The sequence below is a fragment of the Ochotona curzoniae genome, unplaced genomic scaffold (genome assembly GCF_017591425.1).
Source record: "Ochotona curzoniae isolate NIBS_2020 unplaced genomic scaffold, NIBS_Ocur_1.0 contig_2688, whole genome shotgun sequence".
Taxonomy (NCBI): domain Eukaryota; kingdom Metazoa; phylum Chordata; class Mammalia; order Lagomorpha; family Ochotonidae; genus Ochotona; species Ochotona curzoniae.
In genome coordinates this window covers 25863079-25882432 of record NW_024465553.1, presented here as the reverse complement: position 1 = coordinate 25882432, position 19354 = coordinate 25863079, and positions in this window count along the sequence as shown.

Genomic DNA, 19354 nt, shown 5'->3' with positions numbered 1-19354 from the left:
TTGAGGTGACATCGGAGCTCTTTGTACAGTTCACAGGAGTAGGCTGACACCTGATTCATTTGCACCTGGGCTGGAATCCGTCTGTTAGAAAGACTCAGCACAGGGGCACTTCAACATACGCAGTGTCAACAGAACACACAGCCCTCAGCTCTGATCTCTGAGATCACAGAGCCCTTTGCATCTAAGATCAACTGCACATGAAATCACAGGCTCCATTTCAACACAAAGGGACATCAGTGGGACACCGCACAAGCCATGTCCCCATTCTTAGGTTCCTGCACTACAGTGGAGATGCCATGTAGGTTTAATTGCACCAAATCTTACCAGGACCCTGTCTTCCTGCTCCGTGTCCAAGATGGTAGCCCACCATCGGTGACGCCTACCTAAAACACACCAGCCTGCATAACCAGCTCCTGGACTGTCCAGTGAAGCAGACCAACGTGGTTCTGCCTGATACCTCTGCATCAGGGTCCTGGCCTATCACAGCTCATCTGTGAGTGTGTCCCTAAGTCAGGATGCCAAGCTCAGGCCTGTGCTTGCAGAGTAGTATCCATGGGTGCCACCTCCCTAGCACATGTGAAGCCCCAGGCCCGTCACCATTTTCTCATCCACAGCACTCTGTTCTTGGAAAACAGACTTTAGGCTTGGACAAATCAATCTCCATTCCATACTCCCTATGCACCACCACAAATATCTTAAGAATTTGCCTTCACTGTACAGAATTTGAACCAAATGGTCTAGCATATTAAGCTTATATTGCTCACCCTGCAAGTGCTGGCAACTTGTCCTGGAACCAGTGTTTTCTTGAGTCCTCAAACTCTTATTTAAATACCAGGTCATGGCCTGGGAGAACAGTGCAGGATGACCCAAAGTCTTGCTGCCCAGTATGTGTATGAGACACCCAGAAGCAGTTCCTAGCTCCTGACTTAGCATAACCTCTGTTATGGAGGGCCTGCCTATATGGGGACTGAGCCAGCTGTTGGAACATCTCACTTTCAGTCTCTTTCTCTACAAATCTATCTTCCAACAACAAGCAATAAATCTTAAAACCTAGGAAATGAAACCATAGCGAATCTGGCCACAAGTTTCTAAATGCTCTCACTTCACATAGCTTCACAATTTCTCTTTATTATCATGTGCATGCACTCTTCCCAGCCATCACTGCATACCACTCTGCTGTCAAAACAGACAAAAGGCTGCCATAGCTAAGAAAGTAGACAAAAAGAAAGCAAAACAAAAGACTTTGTGGCAGCCTGGAGCAAGTCAGTGTAACCAAGACAGTCTCTCTTGCTTCAGGACAAAGTCAAGTCCTGGCTGCCCCACTCCCTATCTAGCTTCATGCTCATGCACCTCAAAAGAGGGACATGGCCTAGTGTTTGGGCCTGCCATCCATAGGGCACCCTATACAGACCTGGCTCATGTAGTCACTGCAAAGTGAATAACAACAGGAAGCCCTCCTGGTCTTGCTCACTCCCTCACTCTCTCATTCTCTCACTCTCATTCTCTCTCACTCTCCCTCTCTCTGCCTGCCTCACACTCTCCCTTCTTCCCCAACACATTGCTCCACGTTTATATAATTATTAAAGGTTGAACAGAATATGGAATATTCCTTACAATGTTGAATCATTTATAAAAAAAACAAAGGCAAAAGGAAAAGTAGAAAACTCAGAGTATTTCCATGCAATTTCTATTCTACAGACATTACATTGGGTGCCCTAATCAGATACTGACATAAAGTGATAGGGCAAAATGCATCTAGGATTATTCCCTCAGAACAGAATTCATGACAGTTTGTCTAGAGTTACATTTCCTTCTTATTTCAACACTGAGTTTATTAGTGCACAATGTTAAACGTGGTATACACGTTTCAAGGTTCACTTTGTTTTAATCAAAAGGTAGAACAAGAAAGAGAGACAGAAATATACAGAGAGAGCTTCCATCTGCTGGCTCACTCCCTAAATACCTACAACCACGAGGGCTGGGCCACGCTCAAGCCAGCAGGACAGCAGGACAGCAGGACAGCAGAACACAACTCCTTCCAGGTCTCCCATCAAGGGGCAGGGATCCAAACAATTGACTCATAGCTGATACTTACCACAATGTGTTAGCAAGCAGCAGGACTGGAAACAGAGGCAGCAGGACTGGATCCAACTCTGATACTGGAGACAGCATTCTTCCACTGAGTACCTTAGCCCATAGCTCCACAATGCAGGCAGTGGTGGTCTGATGCAGGAAACACATAATGAATTCTCTAGTCACCTAATACAAAATACAGCCAATATCACATTATTGTCTACAGAAACCATGAAAAACAATGCACAGGAATCCCTTTTGTTCTATCCCCTCCAACCAACTATACCCTACCTTCACTACTGTCGTGTTATAATTATTGTCCTCCTTCACCCATGGGTGGCAGACAGAGTAGCCCGGAGGTCCCGGAGTCTCGTGTATTCACTCACCACTGTAATAGCACATTCATGATCCTGTTTGAGAGGGCAGAAGGTATCCCAAATGCCTCTCACATGGGAATGCACAGGATGGCGGAGGACCTGCCTGGCCCAGGGAACCAGAGGGGACAAACACGCACAAAGCAGTCACAACCAGTGGTACTTCAGAGAAGAAAGGCTGGCACTCATCAGGGTCGTCTTGCTCTCCAGGGTTGGTTTCCAATTTCTGCTTCCAGCAGCGGACACCAGGTAAACACCTGTGAGTGCAAGAACACAAGAGCAAGTCCTCTCTCAGAAATTCTGGCTCACAGATAAGGGACAAACAAGAAGTAATACCAGCCCAGGCCAGGCCAGCCCAGGCCAAGCAAGTTAGCACTCATGCAGAGAAACTGCAAGGCAAAAAGCGTCAGACCACACCATTCCCTCAACAAACTTCACTCAACTCTTCACTCTTGTTAGCAACAACAACACAAGAACTATTTCTTTTCTTTTTGAGTCTTTAAACATTCCAGGGTATTTCCTAGTCACATCACTAAATGGTTTCAGCAGAATTTTAATGGCTCAACCAGAAAGTCTCTCTCCTCCTTTAGCCAACACGAGTAAAAGTGTGAAGCTGTGAAATAGGATGTGATATTGATTATGCATGTGGGGTCCTGTATAGTAGCCCAATGACATCTTCCCCTGCTTGCAAGCGTGTCCCTATCATATGGGTTCAGTTTGTAGCCTAGCTGATCCACTTCTGATGCATGTCTCATCTTATAGCCTGGAAACTCTGCAGGCAAGTCCCTGGGACCCTGCACCCACATGGCAGACCTAGAAGAAGCTCTGAGTGGTGCATCTACAGCATGCAAACTATCTCACATTTGTGCATTCTCACTCCCTCCCTCTTTCACTTTCCAATTCTCGCTCTCTCTGACTTTCAAATAAATATTTAAGATATGACATTTTAAGTGTGATAGGAACGAGTAGAAAACATTTAAATGCAGATGAGGTAGATGACATAAAATAATACACATACATCATGTGTAGATTATGGCAGGTTCAATACTCTGCAGCTATATTCTGGAGCTATATTTTTTAGATTTGCTAATTCTTATTTGTAAGGTATTTTCTATACAGAGAAGGAGAAACAGAGACATCTCCCATGCACTGGTACATTTGCCAAATAATCACAAACACTTGTGATGAATCCATCTAAGGCAGGAATCAGAAAGAATGAATTGATGGGGAGGTTTGGTGAACTATGCCACTATGTGCACCCATGTTCTGATTATTAATGGAGCTTTGATTTGTGCACTAGTTGTATAAAGTAGAAATATTATTTGATTAAGTGTTCATTGGTTTCAACTTACATGCAAGGCAGTGCAACAAGGAAAGGGAGAGACACAGAGGGGAAAATGCAAAGGTTCTTCCATTCACTGGCTCACTCACAAAATGTCTGGCAAGAGACAGGGCTGGGCAAGGCTGACTGATTGTGAAGGCCATGACCTTGTAGTGACAGGATCCGGTAACTGCCACACTGGATGAGCCCTTTAGAAAGAGCAAAATGTATCCTAAATACCTCTCACACACGGAGGAACAGGATGCTAGCAAGTCTGCAGGGCCTAGGGAAAGACAGAGGACTGCACTGGGTCAATCTGTCACAGTTAATGGTGAGGAAAGAAGGCAGGCAGTCCCCTGAGCTTCCTGCTCTCTAGTGTTGGCTTCTTAAAGGACATCCCTGCTTCCAGCAGTGACAGCAGGCAACACCTGTGAGTGTAAGAACATCACTGGCAAAAGCAGCATTGAAAGGCCTAAAGAACTCGTATTTTGCATAAGGTTGCCTTGTATCAGAGACAAGATATGATGTTTGTGCTTTGGGGATTGGCTGATTTCACTGAGGATAATGGTCTCTAGTTGGGACAAGTTACTTGCAAATGGTAGAATGTCATTCTGTTTCATGGCCGAGTAGTTTTCTGAAGAGTAGATGTACCAACCTTTCTTGATTCACTCCTGTTTGGACGGGCATCTGGTTCGTTTCCAGAGTGTGCTGCCGCATAGGGAGGGTTACAGGTCTCTTTCTCATGGGCAGATCCCATTTATTTTGGCATACATCCTCACCAGTGGGATCGTTCTGTCACACAGCAGGAGTATTTCAGGTTAACACTTTCCATGCAGATGTCAATGGTTGGTCTACCTGAATATACTCCCAACGGCAAAGGATATGAACCATCTTCCCACAACCATGCCAACATGTGTTGTTAGCAGAGTTCTAAATGTCAGCCAATCTCACTGGAGCTAGGTGGAACCCCATTATGGTTTTCATTTGTATCTCCCTCAGAACCAGGGAGCCTGAGCATTTTCATATGTCTATTAGCCATGTGAGTCTGTTCTTGGCAGTTTGCTTCCTTTGCTGTAGAGCAGCTTCTTAGCTTGATGTAGTCCCATTTGTCTATTTTGGCTTTGACTCCCTGTGCTTTTGGTCTCTATTAGTCTTCCTATGTTTTCCTCTCATTGTGTGATGGTAGTTGGGTGTGGATTAAGGTCATTGGCAATATAGAGCTGATTTTGGTGTTTAAGGTGACAGGTGCAGCTCATGAGAAGCTCTGCAGGCTGCTATCCAATTGTCCCAAGAACATTTGTAGAAGATGCTGGGATTTATCCCTGGATTGTCTTCATTGGCCTTCTCAATGTTTACCTGGTTGTACACATGTGGCTCCTATTCAAGTGTTTCTACTCAGTTCCATTGAACTTCTTCTCTGTTTCTGTACCAGAACCAGAACCAGAACCAGACTGTTTGATGGCCACTACCCTGTAGTATGTTGGAGGTCGAGATTCCTTCAGCTGGATCTTTGTGATTCAGGATAGCTCTCACTATCTGTGGTGTCTCTGGTGTTTCCAGATGAACTTTGGCATCTTTGTTTTTATTTTTGAGAAGAATGTAGCTGGGCTTTTGATTGGCATTGACTAGAGTCCTGCTTGTGTGGGCCCTGGAGGAAAAGGTGATTGCCAGATTGCCTGGGTACCTGCAACCCACATGTGAGACTGAAACTGAATTCCTCCCTCCCAGTGTTGGTATCCCAGGTAACTCAGGCATTAGGGAATGAGCCAGTGGATGGAAGGTTAAGTCTCTCCCTCAAGCAAGAACATGATTTGATTTGCTGAGCAATTTTTGAAAAGCATAGCAACCAAGCCGCTCTACAATACTTTAAAAATTAATTGGCATATAGACGATGTTTGTGCGTTTTTAAGATAGACTGTTGTTACACAGTTTAGCTCTTCACAGTGTTGCTCGTGCAACTGAGTATAACTGCTGAATTGTCCAAGTGCACAGTGGTGTTTCCACGTACACAATCAATAAAGCATTTCCAATTGTATATGTAAGAATTAAAAACAAACAAAATCCAACGATATAGGAAATAAACAAAGGCAAAACACAAAGAACATCAGTGCAAGTCCTGTCCTAGGAACAATGACTACAAGAAATGGGAGAGAGAGCAAATGGAAGATGCAAAACACAGCTAGGTGCATCCCAGCCAAAGCAGCTAGGACACGTGGAGAGAAGCTGCAAGGGAACAGCACCAGACCCCATTATTCCCTGCATGAGACACCCAACGACTGCAACTCTACTCTTCCAGCCAGTTACAAAAAGAACTATTAGTTTCCTTGTTGGGCCTTGAAAAGTCACATGACATTCTCTATGCAGATCAAATCAATGGTTTCAGAAGAATTGTAATTGCTCCATCTGAAGTCTGTATCATTCTTGCCAAGACAAGAAAAGGTTAAGCATAAATAACATGATGTGCTATTCAATAGAATGCACACATGTCCATGAAACTCTTAATTGAATATATTAGTGACAAGATGTGAGAGAAACTATCAAACTCTTCCTACTGTAAAGACTGAGTGATTGAGGTCTGAATTGCAACTGTTCAGCTCTGTTGAACATGCCATGACAACTCTTCAAGGCTCCCTCACTGAATCTGCTAGTCTCATTGAGCAGCTGGCCCTACATGGTGGCTCTCACAGGCCTTGACACTGCCTGCTTTGTCACGTCACTCTGCCACCCAAACTGTGCCACCCAGGCACAGTCTTGCAGCATCCATGGCACTGTCTGTTCTTCAGTCTGCTGCATTAGACCAGAGTCCAGCCAGCAGTGCCCAAGGCCCAGTGACCAGTCAACAATGGCCAGGTGCCTTCATACTGGATACATGTGCTCTTTGGCACCAGCTACCCAGACATCCTCTGGTATCGTCTCCTCATTAACCATGGCTGCAGTTGATGTTTGCTCTTCTCTACCATGACAGATAAGGGAAAATCCCTGAATGTTTTCCATCCAATTTTTGCAGCCTGAAGTGAGCACTATGGGAACAACTCTGTCCATAATTGGGACAAAATATTGCACCGGGAGTATTCACCTTTTTGCTTTGCCAGCAAGGGGCTACGTGATTTTGCCAAAACCATTACTCACTGTAATAGCACATTCATGACCCTGTTTGAGAGGGCAGAAGGTATCCCAAATGCCTCTCACATGGGAATGCACAGGATGGCGGAGGACCTGCCTGGCCCAGGGAACCAGACGGGACAAACACGCACAAAGCAGTCACAACCAGTGGCGAGGAGAAGGAAGCCTGGCACTCATCAGGGTCGTCTTGCTCTCCAGGGTTGGTTTCCAATTTCTGCTTCCAGCAGTGGACACCAGGTAAACACCTGTGAGTGCAAGAACACAAGAGCAAGTCCTCTCTCAGAAATTCTGGCTCACAGATAAGGGACAAACAAGAAGTAATACCAGCCCAGGCCAGGCCAGCCCAGGCCAAGCAAGTTAGCACTCATGCAGAGAAACTGCAAGGAAAAAAGCGTCAGACCACACCATTCCTTCAACAAACTTCACTCAACTCTTCACTCTCGTTAGCAACAACAACACAAGAACTATTTCTTTCCTTTTTGAGTCTTTAAACATTCCAGGGTATTTCCTGGTCACATCACTAAATGGTTTCAGTAGAATTTTAATGGCTCAACCAGAAAGTCTCTCTCCTCCTTCGCCAACACAAGATAAAGAGTGAAGCTGTGAAATAGGATGTGATAATGATTATGCATGTGGGGTCCTGTATAGTGGCCCAATGACATCTTCACCTGCTTGCAAGCGTGTCCCTATCATATGGGTTCAGTTTGTAGCCTAGCTGATCCACTTCTGATGCATGTCTCATCTTATAGCCTGGAAACTCTGCAGGCAAGTCCCTGGGAACCTGCACCCACATGGCAGACCTAGAAGAAACTCTGAGCAGTGCATCTACAGCATGCAAACTAGCTCACATTTGTGCATTCTCACTCCCTCCCTCTTTCACTTTCCAATTCTCGCTCTCTCTGACTTTCAAATAAATATTTAAGATATGACATTTTAAGTGTGATAGGAACGAGTAGAAAAGGTTTAAATGCAGATGAGGTAGATGACATAAAATAATACACACACATCACGTGCAGAATTCATGGCAGGTTCAATACTCTGCAGCTATATTCTGGAGCTATATTTTTTAGATTTGATAATTCTTATTTGTAAGGTATTTTCTATAGAGAGAAGGAGAAACAGAGACATCTCCCATGCACTGGTACATTTGCCAAATAATCACAAAGACTTGTGATGAATCATCTAAGGCAGGAATCAGAAAGAATGAATTGATGGGGAGGTTTGGTGAACTATGCCACTATGTGCACCCATGTTCTGATTATTAATGGAGCTTTGATGTGCACTATTTGTATAAAGTAGAAATATTACTTGATTAAGTGTTCACTGGTTTCAACTTACATGCAAGGCAGTGCAACAAGGAAAGGGAGAGACACAGAGGGGAAAATGCAAAGGTTCTTCCATTCACTGGCTCACTCACAAAATGTCTGACAAGAGACAGGGCTGGGCAAGGCTGACTGATTGTGAAGGCCATGACCTTGTAGTGACAATGTTATGGGGCTAGTGAGGACAGGATCCGGTAACTGCCACACTGGATGAGCCCTTTAGAAAGAGCAAAATGTATCCTGAATACCTCTCACACACGGAGGAACAGGATGCTAGCAAGTCTGCAGGGCCCAGGAAAAGAGAGAGGACTGCACTGGGTCAATCTGTCACAGTTAATGGTGAGGAAGGAAGGCAGGCAGTCCCCTGAGCTTCCTGCTCTCTAGTGTTGGCTTCTTAAAGGACATCCCTGCTTCCAGCAGTGACAGCAGGCAACACCTGTGAGTGTAAGAACATCACTGGCAAAAGCAGCATTGAAAGGCCTAAAGAACTCGTATTTTGCATAAGGTTGCCTTGTATCAGAGACAAGATATGATGTTTGTGCTTTGGGGATTGGCTGATTTCACTGAGGATAATGGTCTCTAGTTGGGACAAGTTACTTGCAAATGGTAGAATGTCATTCTGTTTCATGGCTGAGTAGTTTTCTGAGGAGTAGATGTACCAACCTTTCTTGATTCACTCCTGTTTGGACGGGCATCTGGTTCGTTTCCAGGTCATTGCTCTAGCAGAGTGTGCTGCCGCATAGGGAGGGTTACAGGTCTCTTTCTCATGGGCAGATCCCATTTATTTTGGCATACATCCTCACCAGTGGGATCGTTCTGTCACACAGCAGGAGTATTTCAGGTTAACACTTTCCATGCAGATGTCAATGGTTGGTCTACCTGAATATACTCCCAACGGCAAAGGATATGAACCATCTTCCCACAACCATGCCAACATGTGTTGTTAGCAGAGTTCTAAATGTCAGCCAATCTCACTGGAGCTAGGTGGAACCCCATTATGGTTTTCATTTGTATCTCCCTCAGAACCAGGGAGCCTGAGCATTTTCATATGTCTATTAGCCATGTGAGTCTGTTCTTGGCAGTTTGCTTCCTTTGCTGTAGAGCAGCTTCTTAGCTTGATGTAGTTCCATTTGTCTATTTTGGCTTTGACTCCCTGTGCTTTTGGTCTCTATTAGTCTTCCTATGTTTACCTCTCATTGTGTGATGGTAGTTGGGTGTGGATTAAGGTCATTGGCAATATAGAGCTGATTTTGGTGTTTAAGGTGACAGGTGCAGCTCATGAGAAGCTCTGCAGGCTGCTATCCAATTGTCCCAAGAACATTTGTAGAAGATGCTGGGATTTATCCCTGGATTGTCTTCATTGGCCTTCTCAATGTTTAGCCGGTTGTACACATGTGGCTCCTATTCAAGTGTTTCTACTCAGTTCCATTGAACTTCTTCTCTGTTTCTGTACCAGAACCAGTACCAGTACCAGAACCAGAACCAGACTGTTTGATGGCCACTACCCTGTAGTATGTTGGAGGTCGAGATTCCTTCAGCTGGATCTTTGTGATTCAGGATAGCTCTCACTATCTGTGGTGTCTCTGGTGTTTCCAGATGAACTTTGGCATCTTTGTTTTTATTTTTGAGAAGAATGTAGCTGGGCTTTTGATTGGCATTGACTAGAGTCCTGCTTGTGTGGGCCCTGGAGGAAAAGGTGATTGCCAGATTGCCTGGGTACCTGCAACCCACATGTGAGACTGAAACTGAATTCCTCCCTCCCAGTGTTGGTATCCCAGGTAACTCAGGCATTAGGGAATGAGCCAGTGGATGGAAGGTTAAGTCTCTCCCTCAAGCAAGAACATGATTTGATTTGCTGAGCAATTTTTGAAAAGCATAGCAACCAAGCCGCTCTACAATACTTTAAAAATTAATTGGCATATAGACGATGTTTGTGCGTGTTTAAGATAGACTGTTGTTACACAGTTTAGCTCTTCACAGTGTTGCTCGTGCAACTGAGTATAACTGCTGAATTGTCCAAGTGCACAGTGGTGTTTCCACGTACACAATCAATAAAGCATTTCCAATTGTATATGTAAGAATTAAAAACAAACAAAATCCAACGATATAGGAAATAAACAAAGGCAAAACACAAAGAACATCAGTGCAAGTCCTGTCCTAGGAACAATGACTACAAGAAATGGGAGAGAGAGCAAATGGAAGATGCAAAACACAGCTAGGTGCATCCCAGCCAAAGCAGCTAGGACACGTGGAGAGAAGCTGCAAGGGAACAGCACCAGACCCCATTATTCCCTGCATGAGACACCCAACGAATGCAACTCTACTCTTCCAGCCAGTTACAAAAAGAACTATTAGTTTCCTTGTTGGGTCTTGAAAAGTCACATGACATTCTCTATGCAGATCAAATCAATGGTTTCAGAAGAATTGTAATTGCTCCATCTGAAGTCTGTATCATTCTTGCCAAGACAAGAAAAGGTTAAGCATAAATAACATGATGTGCTATTCAATAGAATGCACACATGTCCATGAAACTCTTAATTGAATATATTAGTGACAAGATGTGAGAGAAACTATCAAACTCTTCCTACTGTAAAGACTGAGTGATTGAGGTCTGAACTGCAACTGTTCAGCTCTGTTGAACATGCCATGACAACTCTTCAAGGCTCCCTCACTGAATCTGCTAGTCTCATTGAGCAGCTGGCCCTACCTGGTGGCTCTCACAGGCCTTGACACTGCCTGCTTTGTCACGTCACTCTGCCACCCAAACTGTTACATCCAGGCACAGTCTTGCAGCATCCATGGCACTGTCTGTTCTTCAGTCTGCTGCATTAGACCAGAGTCCAGCCAGCAGTGCCCAAGGCCCAGTGACCAGTCAACAATGGCCAGGTGCCTTCATACTGGATACATGTGCTCTTTGGCACCAGCTACCCAGACATCCTCTGGTATCGTCTCCTCATTAACCATGGCTGCAGTTGATGTTTGCTCTTCTCTACCGTGACAGGTAAGGGACAAATCCTGAATGTCTTCCATTCGATTTTGCAGCCTGAAGTGAGCACTAAGGGAACAACTCTGTCCATAATTGGGACAAAATATTGCACCGGGAGTCTGGAGACTTCATTTCACCTTTTTGCTTTGCCAGCAAGGGGCTATGTGATTTTGCCAAAACCATTACTCATGTAACAACTGTGGCTTTCTTTAAAACCTTAGAATACATTGGCTGTTGTCTTTGATTCCTTTTCTTTCTCACAGTGAGCCTTAGAGGCTATTAACATAGGAAATAAAATCACTCCTTGAGAGTATTTTCCTCATCAGAACATACAGAAAACCATCCAGGTGGTATAGAAAAGGATCTATAACTACCAATACATCTCTAGGGATACAATACTAGTATCCCTCCAGAAACATTGCACTGTGCTACTTTGATAACTTCGGCTATCAGTAGGGTCCTAGCATCTGAGCATCATCACATTGAGTTGTTGGCTTATTTCTTTGCATGCATTCTTTCAACAACGAGGAAACTTTTTGAACCTGTCATTGATACTGTCTCAACCCAGATGTTTCGAAGAATGGAACTTGCATTATGTTTAACATATTGTTTACTCAATACTATGTCAATTAATTCCATGATGTTGTATATTGATACTGAGGTTTTGTTGGGGCTTTTAACTGACCGGAACTGTACTCTGTTAGCTCTACCTTCACACCAGAGAAGGTCTCCCCATGAGGCCACTGAACTTATCTGGACAATAAGACGTTGGACTTTATGCTAGGTATATGCTTGCAATGAAGGAATCTCAACTGAACTTGAACTGTGGTTATGCAGCAAGGTGGAGGAATCCACTATGGGGGAGGGTTATGGGAGGGGTGGGAGGAATCCCCAGTGCCTATAAAACTGTATCACATAATACAATGTTAATAACAATAAAAAAAAACAATGAGGAATCTTGACAACCTTGAAAGGACAGAAATGAGACTTAAATGAGGCAGCCTTGTGGTATGAAAGGATAATCCTCTAGCTGCAATGTTGGCATCCATACAAGTACCGATCCCAAGGGAGGCTCTCTGTCAACAAACCTCTAAAATTAGATCATGCTCTGAAGCCTTTGTTTGTGGCCATGTGGAGATGTGAAGGAAGCTCCTTTGACTGGCCCAATGTTGGCTGCGGGGCCTACCTGGGGAGCCAACATCAATAACATCTCCCCCGACTCCTTACCAAAATGAATTTGAATTTCAAATCAATTCAATCAATCAATCTTTGGTGTCTTCTCATGACCACCATCCTTAAATGAAGCTTCCCCTAAACTAGATACTCAACGGAATCACTTCTCTAGCGTGCTAGGAATGGGTTTTTTCGTTTTCAAAGTACTAGGCCAATTTCTACCATCTATCTTTCAGCAGAAGTGTAGAGAATGATTTTTGTCTTGGGTAGGTGCAGGGAAGTGCTTGGTGACCCCTCAGCACAGCCTGCAGCCCTTCAGTCATCATTATCCCCAAGCCTCCAGCAGCTTCCTAGCAGCATCTGCTGTTGTGTGTACCTGGACTAGTGTATATTCCTTGGCTGATCTGTGTCTCATTTCTGCTGCTCCACTTCTCAGTGACTTTATTGATACTATATGCTGAAGGAATCAATCTCATCACAAGATTTTCTAGTAAAATTCAATGGCACGAAAGGAAAATGACAATGTTATCAACTGAATTCTGAATGTCATTGAAATACAAAGAAAAAAACCCAGCTGCTTGGATGGCAAAAAGCAGGCCACATTCAGATTCACGCTTGGCTTTCAGAGTCCAGAATGGAGGCCTTTCTGCCTGTCTTCAGCACATGCCCAACCCCAGGGAGCTCAGCAGTACAGCTGCCCCAGGCTCTGACAGTGCAGAATCACGGGCATCTTTCATCTGGACAATCCCTTCCCTAGAGTAGAGGAAGAACTCTTCCTCACATCACTAAGGGTCACAGCTTCATTCTGCAGGGCAAAGTTGCTTATTTAAAGATTTATTCAGGTAGTCAAGGAATCTGAATCAGAGACAGAGAGAGAAGAAAGGTGAAGGAGAAGGATACGGAGAGTCAGAGAGAGAGTAAGATGGCAAGGAAGACAGAGGAAGAGCGATGGGGCAGGGGAGATGGGCAGAGAGGAGAGATGGGGAGAGAAACAGGAAGGGGATGGGAGGGAGAGAGGGGGAGTGTGGAGAGGGAGATGGATCAGGCATGGAGCTCCCAGGACACAAACCTGCACCCAGACTGAGAGCCAGCCTGCAGGCAGTAGCTTCACCTTCTATGGTTCATCTCCAACACAAAGGGATCTGTTTCATCATTCCTCTCAGATTCCCTTAGTAAACAGAACTTTGTTTTGGTTTCTGAAGTAAAGATACTTGCTCTGCATTAGAAACACTTGGTTTGAAAATAATATGATTTTTAAAAATGATGTTTCTTATTCTGCAACAAGAGGAGAAATTCCCTTGAGTGACTCATTTCAAGTAAAACACTTGTCATTTTAGTACTGTTTCACTCCTGACAAAAGAGTACTTATGGATTAATAGTCACGGACTGTCTTTAAAATAGGCAAAAAGGGAAAGACCCACCTAGAAAGAAAAAGATACAAGGCCTACATGTATAATTTTTTGCACATCAAAATCCATCTTGGGACAGCTATGGCTATTGTAGGCCTTGGAGGCGACATTTTCCTGGATGTTGAATATGATGATGATCTAACTTTTGAGGATGAATATGAACACCTTATATTGTACATGTTGTATATTGTATAAAAATCTTATGCTTGCAGTGTTATTTTCTGCTTTGTATTATATAAAATCATGTGTTATGACAGCTGTAGCTTTGTGTATGCCTTAGGCCTGACATTTTCCTGGAAGCTGAAGAGGATGATATATGAAAATATATATATATATTAATCTTAATGAGGATTTTAGTGTTATGCTCTGGGTGTATTAATTTAAATATTATCTTATTCAGATTGGCAGCTATAATTAGAGATATTAACATATAGAGGAATGACACAATAAACCAATCTTTTCATCATACTATTCATGTTTTTGTAGCATCTTTTCATGTACCTGTTCACTCACATTCACTGTGTCTTGCTCTTTGTGATACAGCTCTAAATGAATAGACTTCCTCTGTATGTACTGATGGAAAGTCCTTCATTCCAAAGTGTCCTGGCTATGCTTTGGTTCACACTATTCACTAACAATGTAGTAGTCAATAGTCATCAGCATAGTAAATCTGGCATGATAAGAGCACTGCAAAGTAAATCCACTGTTCTTCCTCGTGTCTTTCATATCTCAATGACAATATGAGTCATCAGCTGGACTGGGGTATGTGTACACTCTGGGCAATGGCCTGTGGCCTGCACCTACAAAATCACACACCCAAAATCACACCCCTGGGCTTTGATGGAGCTCTCATCTCTAATATCCAATTTCCGCTGGGGTGTCTGGTCATTGCAACACCGCTCCACTGTCTGCACTGCTTCCCCATGTTCATGGGGTCTCCAGGTACTCCTCTCCCATCAGCCGGTCCCCTCATCTTTCCTAAGAATGTGCCCACTCTGCCTCACCATGACTAATGAATGATTCTCCATCTGTTTAAACCTTCCTCACCCTATTCCACCACATTTCCCTTGCTAATGTTCTTTTCTGTTCTTTATTTGCTGTAACGATTTAAATGTCTATTATATTAATATTTGTATCAGTTTCCATGGAATATTCAGAGGAAAGGGAACAAGCATAATAAAGGCATTTCTTTACACTTCATCTATCGTTATGTGCTATAGAACTGTTTCGGTTGAGATGATTGTGGACATAAGCTATGGGTACTTCTTGTGACTTTTTACATAATTTTCCCTGATACACTTTTCAAACAAACAATGATTAGCAATTTATTTTTAAAATATCCCTTGTGGGATACTCAGATAAAACAGCATTCATGAGAAACAGAGTGGATAATATTTACTTGCTTATTAGAGCAGGTATGAAAATGAAATTTCATATAAAATTTACTATTCTTTGTTTATTACATACCCTAACTTTCATCAATATCTACATATGCGTACACTTCAAAGAGTTCATTCAAATGCAATGAAACACAAGTTTATTATGACCTAAAAATATATCATGTAAGATTTAAATTAACTTTCTTGCTAGTTTTTAAAACCCTGTATAAGTTTAACAATGGTGTTACCCAGTTTCCTGTAGCGTTTGACCCATAATATCCTAATCAAATAAATAAGAATACTTAAAAAAAGAAATAAAATCTGACTGATTTTTCTATTACAGAGTAAGGAACATGAAATTTCTTTTGTTCTCCCACATTCATAATTTAAGTCTTCTCTCAGGATGGGGCATATATCATTGTCCTAGGGGTTACCTTGTTGGTGCACATACAAATACACTCTCCATGTTTCCATGAGGTCCAAGCTCTCACTTCATTTCTGCCAGCCACGTCATCAAGGACATCAAAGCAGCCTTTGCTCAGCATCACAGATCAAGATCACACCCCGTGTATCCTTGTAAAACGCATTCTCAACCTTCAGACACAAAGGACAGATGCATGAGGTGTAGGCTGTTGGTTTTCTAAGAATGGGTATTACAATTCACTAGCTTAGCAAAGCCATTCTTTCCTAAGAATGATCACAGTAGTCACTGTATGCCATTGTATACTGGTCTCTAGAGAACTTTTAACAAAATGAGTGACCTAATAAAAAATAAATTTATTACAATGAAAAGACTTATGGCTAGAAATAATGAGCTCCTCTCCCACCAATCCTCGTCTCCAGTTCCACTGCCCATGGACAATCCATCAGGAACTGTGGAAGAATAATTACAGGCCCAAAGCTTTGGGACCCTGCACCCGCGTGGGAGACCCAGAAGAGGCTCCTGGCTTTGGATTGGCATAGCATCAGTCGTTGCGCTCACTTGGGGAGTGAATCATGGGACGGAAGATCTTCCTCTCTGTCTATCCGCCTTTCCAATAAAAAATAATAAAAGTAAATCTTTAAAAAAAAAAACAGCAGCACAAAACAAAAACAGGGGGAAGTATATTTCACAGCAAGTTAAGCTGCTGAGCTGCTGCTTGGGCTAGCTGTGCCCCATATCAGAGTGCCATTTCCAGTCCCAGTGACACCAGATCCACCTTCCAACTAAAGCTCCTGGGAAGAGAACAGATAACGGCGTGAGTGCTTATACCCCTGTCACTCAAGTGGGAGACACAAACTGAGTTCCTGGCTACTGGTCTGGCCTGGTCCAGCCCCACCTGTTACAGGCATTTGGAAAGTGCACCAGTGGATGTAAGATTTCTCTTTCTCTGTTTTGCCTTTCAAACAGATGAAAGTAAATAAGTACACACACACACACACACACACACACACACACACAAAACACAAAACAAATCTCAAAACAGCTTGAGAGCATTTGAAGAACATCTGATGTAATTAATCTTCATCCTTTTTAACCTAGAGGGAGATACGAAGAGAGGGACGTATCACTATAGTCTTAGTGCTATATGTATAAACTAAAACCTTCTGTATTCTAATAAAAATACAAGTTTTTTTTTTTTAACCTTAAAAAGATGGCACCTGAGAAGGAATGGAACTTGCAATAAAGTGAAGGAAAAATGCAAGTGTGATCTCACACTGAATCTCAGCGGAAATCTGCTTCATTAGAAGCCAAACAGGAAACTAGGACAAAGTCATTCCTGATCTCAAGGCAGAGCTTCTCCTAAGCGTAGGCTGAAGGCACCTACAACAGAGTGTGCATTCATTGTGACACCAGCATGCCACTTCACAGTGCCAGTTCAAGGCCCAGCTTCCTGCTAATGTTCCAGCGAGATCTGCAAAGCTAAGTGAGTAGGCCCCTCATGTAGGAGACCACATGGAGCTCATGGCTCCTGGCTTCGGCCGAGCCCTGGCCTGGCCCAGACTGGATTGTTGTGGCCATTTGGAAAGTGATCCAATGGACGAAAGATCTCTCTCTCTCTTTCTTTCTCTCTCTCTCTGTGTTTCACTCACTTTGTAACCCTGACTTTCAAATAAAACAGCAAATATGGTGCTTCACTGCCAAATATAATGGTGTAGGCATAAAGAGTAGTGTTAGAATTAATTTTGTCAAAATTCTTAGTTATAATTTGGATATAAGTAGCAGTTTTCTTCCCTGATTAAAAAGTTTTTAAATTTCATCTCTACCATTCTAAACTGGTTTTTCACCCCAAAAATATGGAAATAGAGTCTGGAATTTTAAATTCCCAGAATTCAGATAATATTAAATGAAATAAACATTTTTTAAATGTTTAACATATACAGCAGTTAATAAAGTCTGTCTGCCTAATAATCTAGAAGCTTTGATCCTTTTAACTTAATGTTCTATATGATCATTGTATTTTATATCAAGTCTAGCTTGGTGATAATCTAATCCAGAGTTTTTCAGCCTCTGCACTGTTGTCACTTTCTGCCATTGTAATTCAAAGTTCTGAGATGCTGCCCCACTGTATCCTAAGACATTTGGCAGCATCCAGAGCCTCTATAATTAGAGATCTGTAGCATTCCCTAGTTGTCAAAACCAAAAACAATGACACACATTGTCAAATGTCACTTAAAATTGCCTCCAGTTGAAAACCAATTTATAGTTTAGTGTCCTGAAATCACAAAGTTGGAAACCAAGGTCCAAAGCAGTTATAGGAAATAAAGAATTGGCTAATCTAAAATTCAAGCTCAGGCTCCAGATTTAGTGCACACAATATTCTGGTAGTTTGGGGAGAAACACCAGTGATAGCAGAAGAATACTCTGAAGCCAGTGAAATACATTACAAGGCTAGTAACCATACCCCCAAACCCCACAATACCTACACTACAGTCTTGGTGACCTTGAAAACAATGTCTGGCAGTACTCCATCACTCATCCCGTGGCCCTGCTATTTTCTCATTTTAGGTTTTCCCTATTAGGAAAAATAGGGCAGCACTAGACAAAATTTCCTGACATTCTGCTTTTCACTGGAAAGGGCACAAAGATGACGGAATTTTTTCTTACAGCTTCAGCTGGTGCCTTCCAATATCTAATTCACCACCTAGCACATCCATAATATTGGGGAAGTTACTCTCAGCTACCTAAATCTCAACTTCCTGATGTATAAAACAAGGACAATTACACCTCATTTTAAGAAGCGCTTCACAGATGAAATAAATTAAGCCAAGAGGCATTACATCTACTAGTCGTTCATTAAACGCGTGGCCTTCGTCGTACAAGGAACCTCCCCTTTGTATATCAGATTTGTTTATAGAAAGAGAACTTTTCTTTTACTAAGCAGATCGGTTCTAAACAGGAAGTCTCATTCACTCATTTAGACCTTTCACATGCTATACTGAAGCTCCGCTAAGATGACGGAAAACTAGAAAGCCAGAACCATGAACAATGATGGGGCACTCAGATCACAGACAGACATCTCCTGAACCGGCATCGCCAACGGGCCCTGCCAGGGTCCACCGCAAGGGTCAGCTCAGGCAAGCAACCTGCAAGAGGGGTAAGGTCTGCGGACCGGCCCTCGGACTGCACCCTAGGCCTCCCCATCTGTGCTCACAGCCACGGTCCTTTCCACCCCTCAATCCCACTGAAACAAGCCAGCCGAAAGCAGACCACCGGACGCGACGGGCCGGACGGAACGGGCACCGACACCTCAGTCCAGACGGGAAAAATCTCCTTCTGTTCCGGGGCCTGAGAAAAACGAGGCCGGTTGAAGGCGTACGCGCAGGCTTGGGAAGGCCGGGGATGACCCACAGCAGGTGCGGGCGAGACCGCGCGCTTTGCAGGACACTGGCAGAGGGACAGAGACAGGGAGGGAGAAAGGGGGCCGCGCACCCAAAACAGCTACTGGAAAACGGTCCCGAACTTCACACAGCTGCAGAATTCCGTGAGGCCCGCACGCCGTCCGTCTCCTGGATGCGGTTCTGCAGCCACTCGCACTCGGTCCTCCAAGGCTCTCCTGAGGGACCCGCGTCGGGCCGTCGCCCAGGAAACCGCGCCCGCCCCCTGCGGCGTGACGCAACGCTCTCCCGAGCTCATTGGTTGACTCTTTTCGCTCCGCCTCCATGCGGGCCGTCCGCCCTCTGTGACGTGGCGCAACGCGCTTCGGCTCTCTT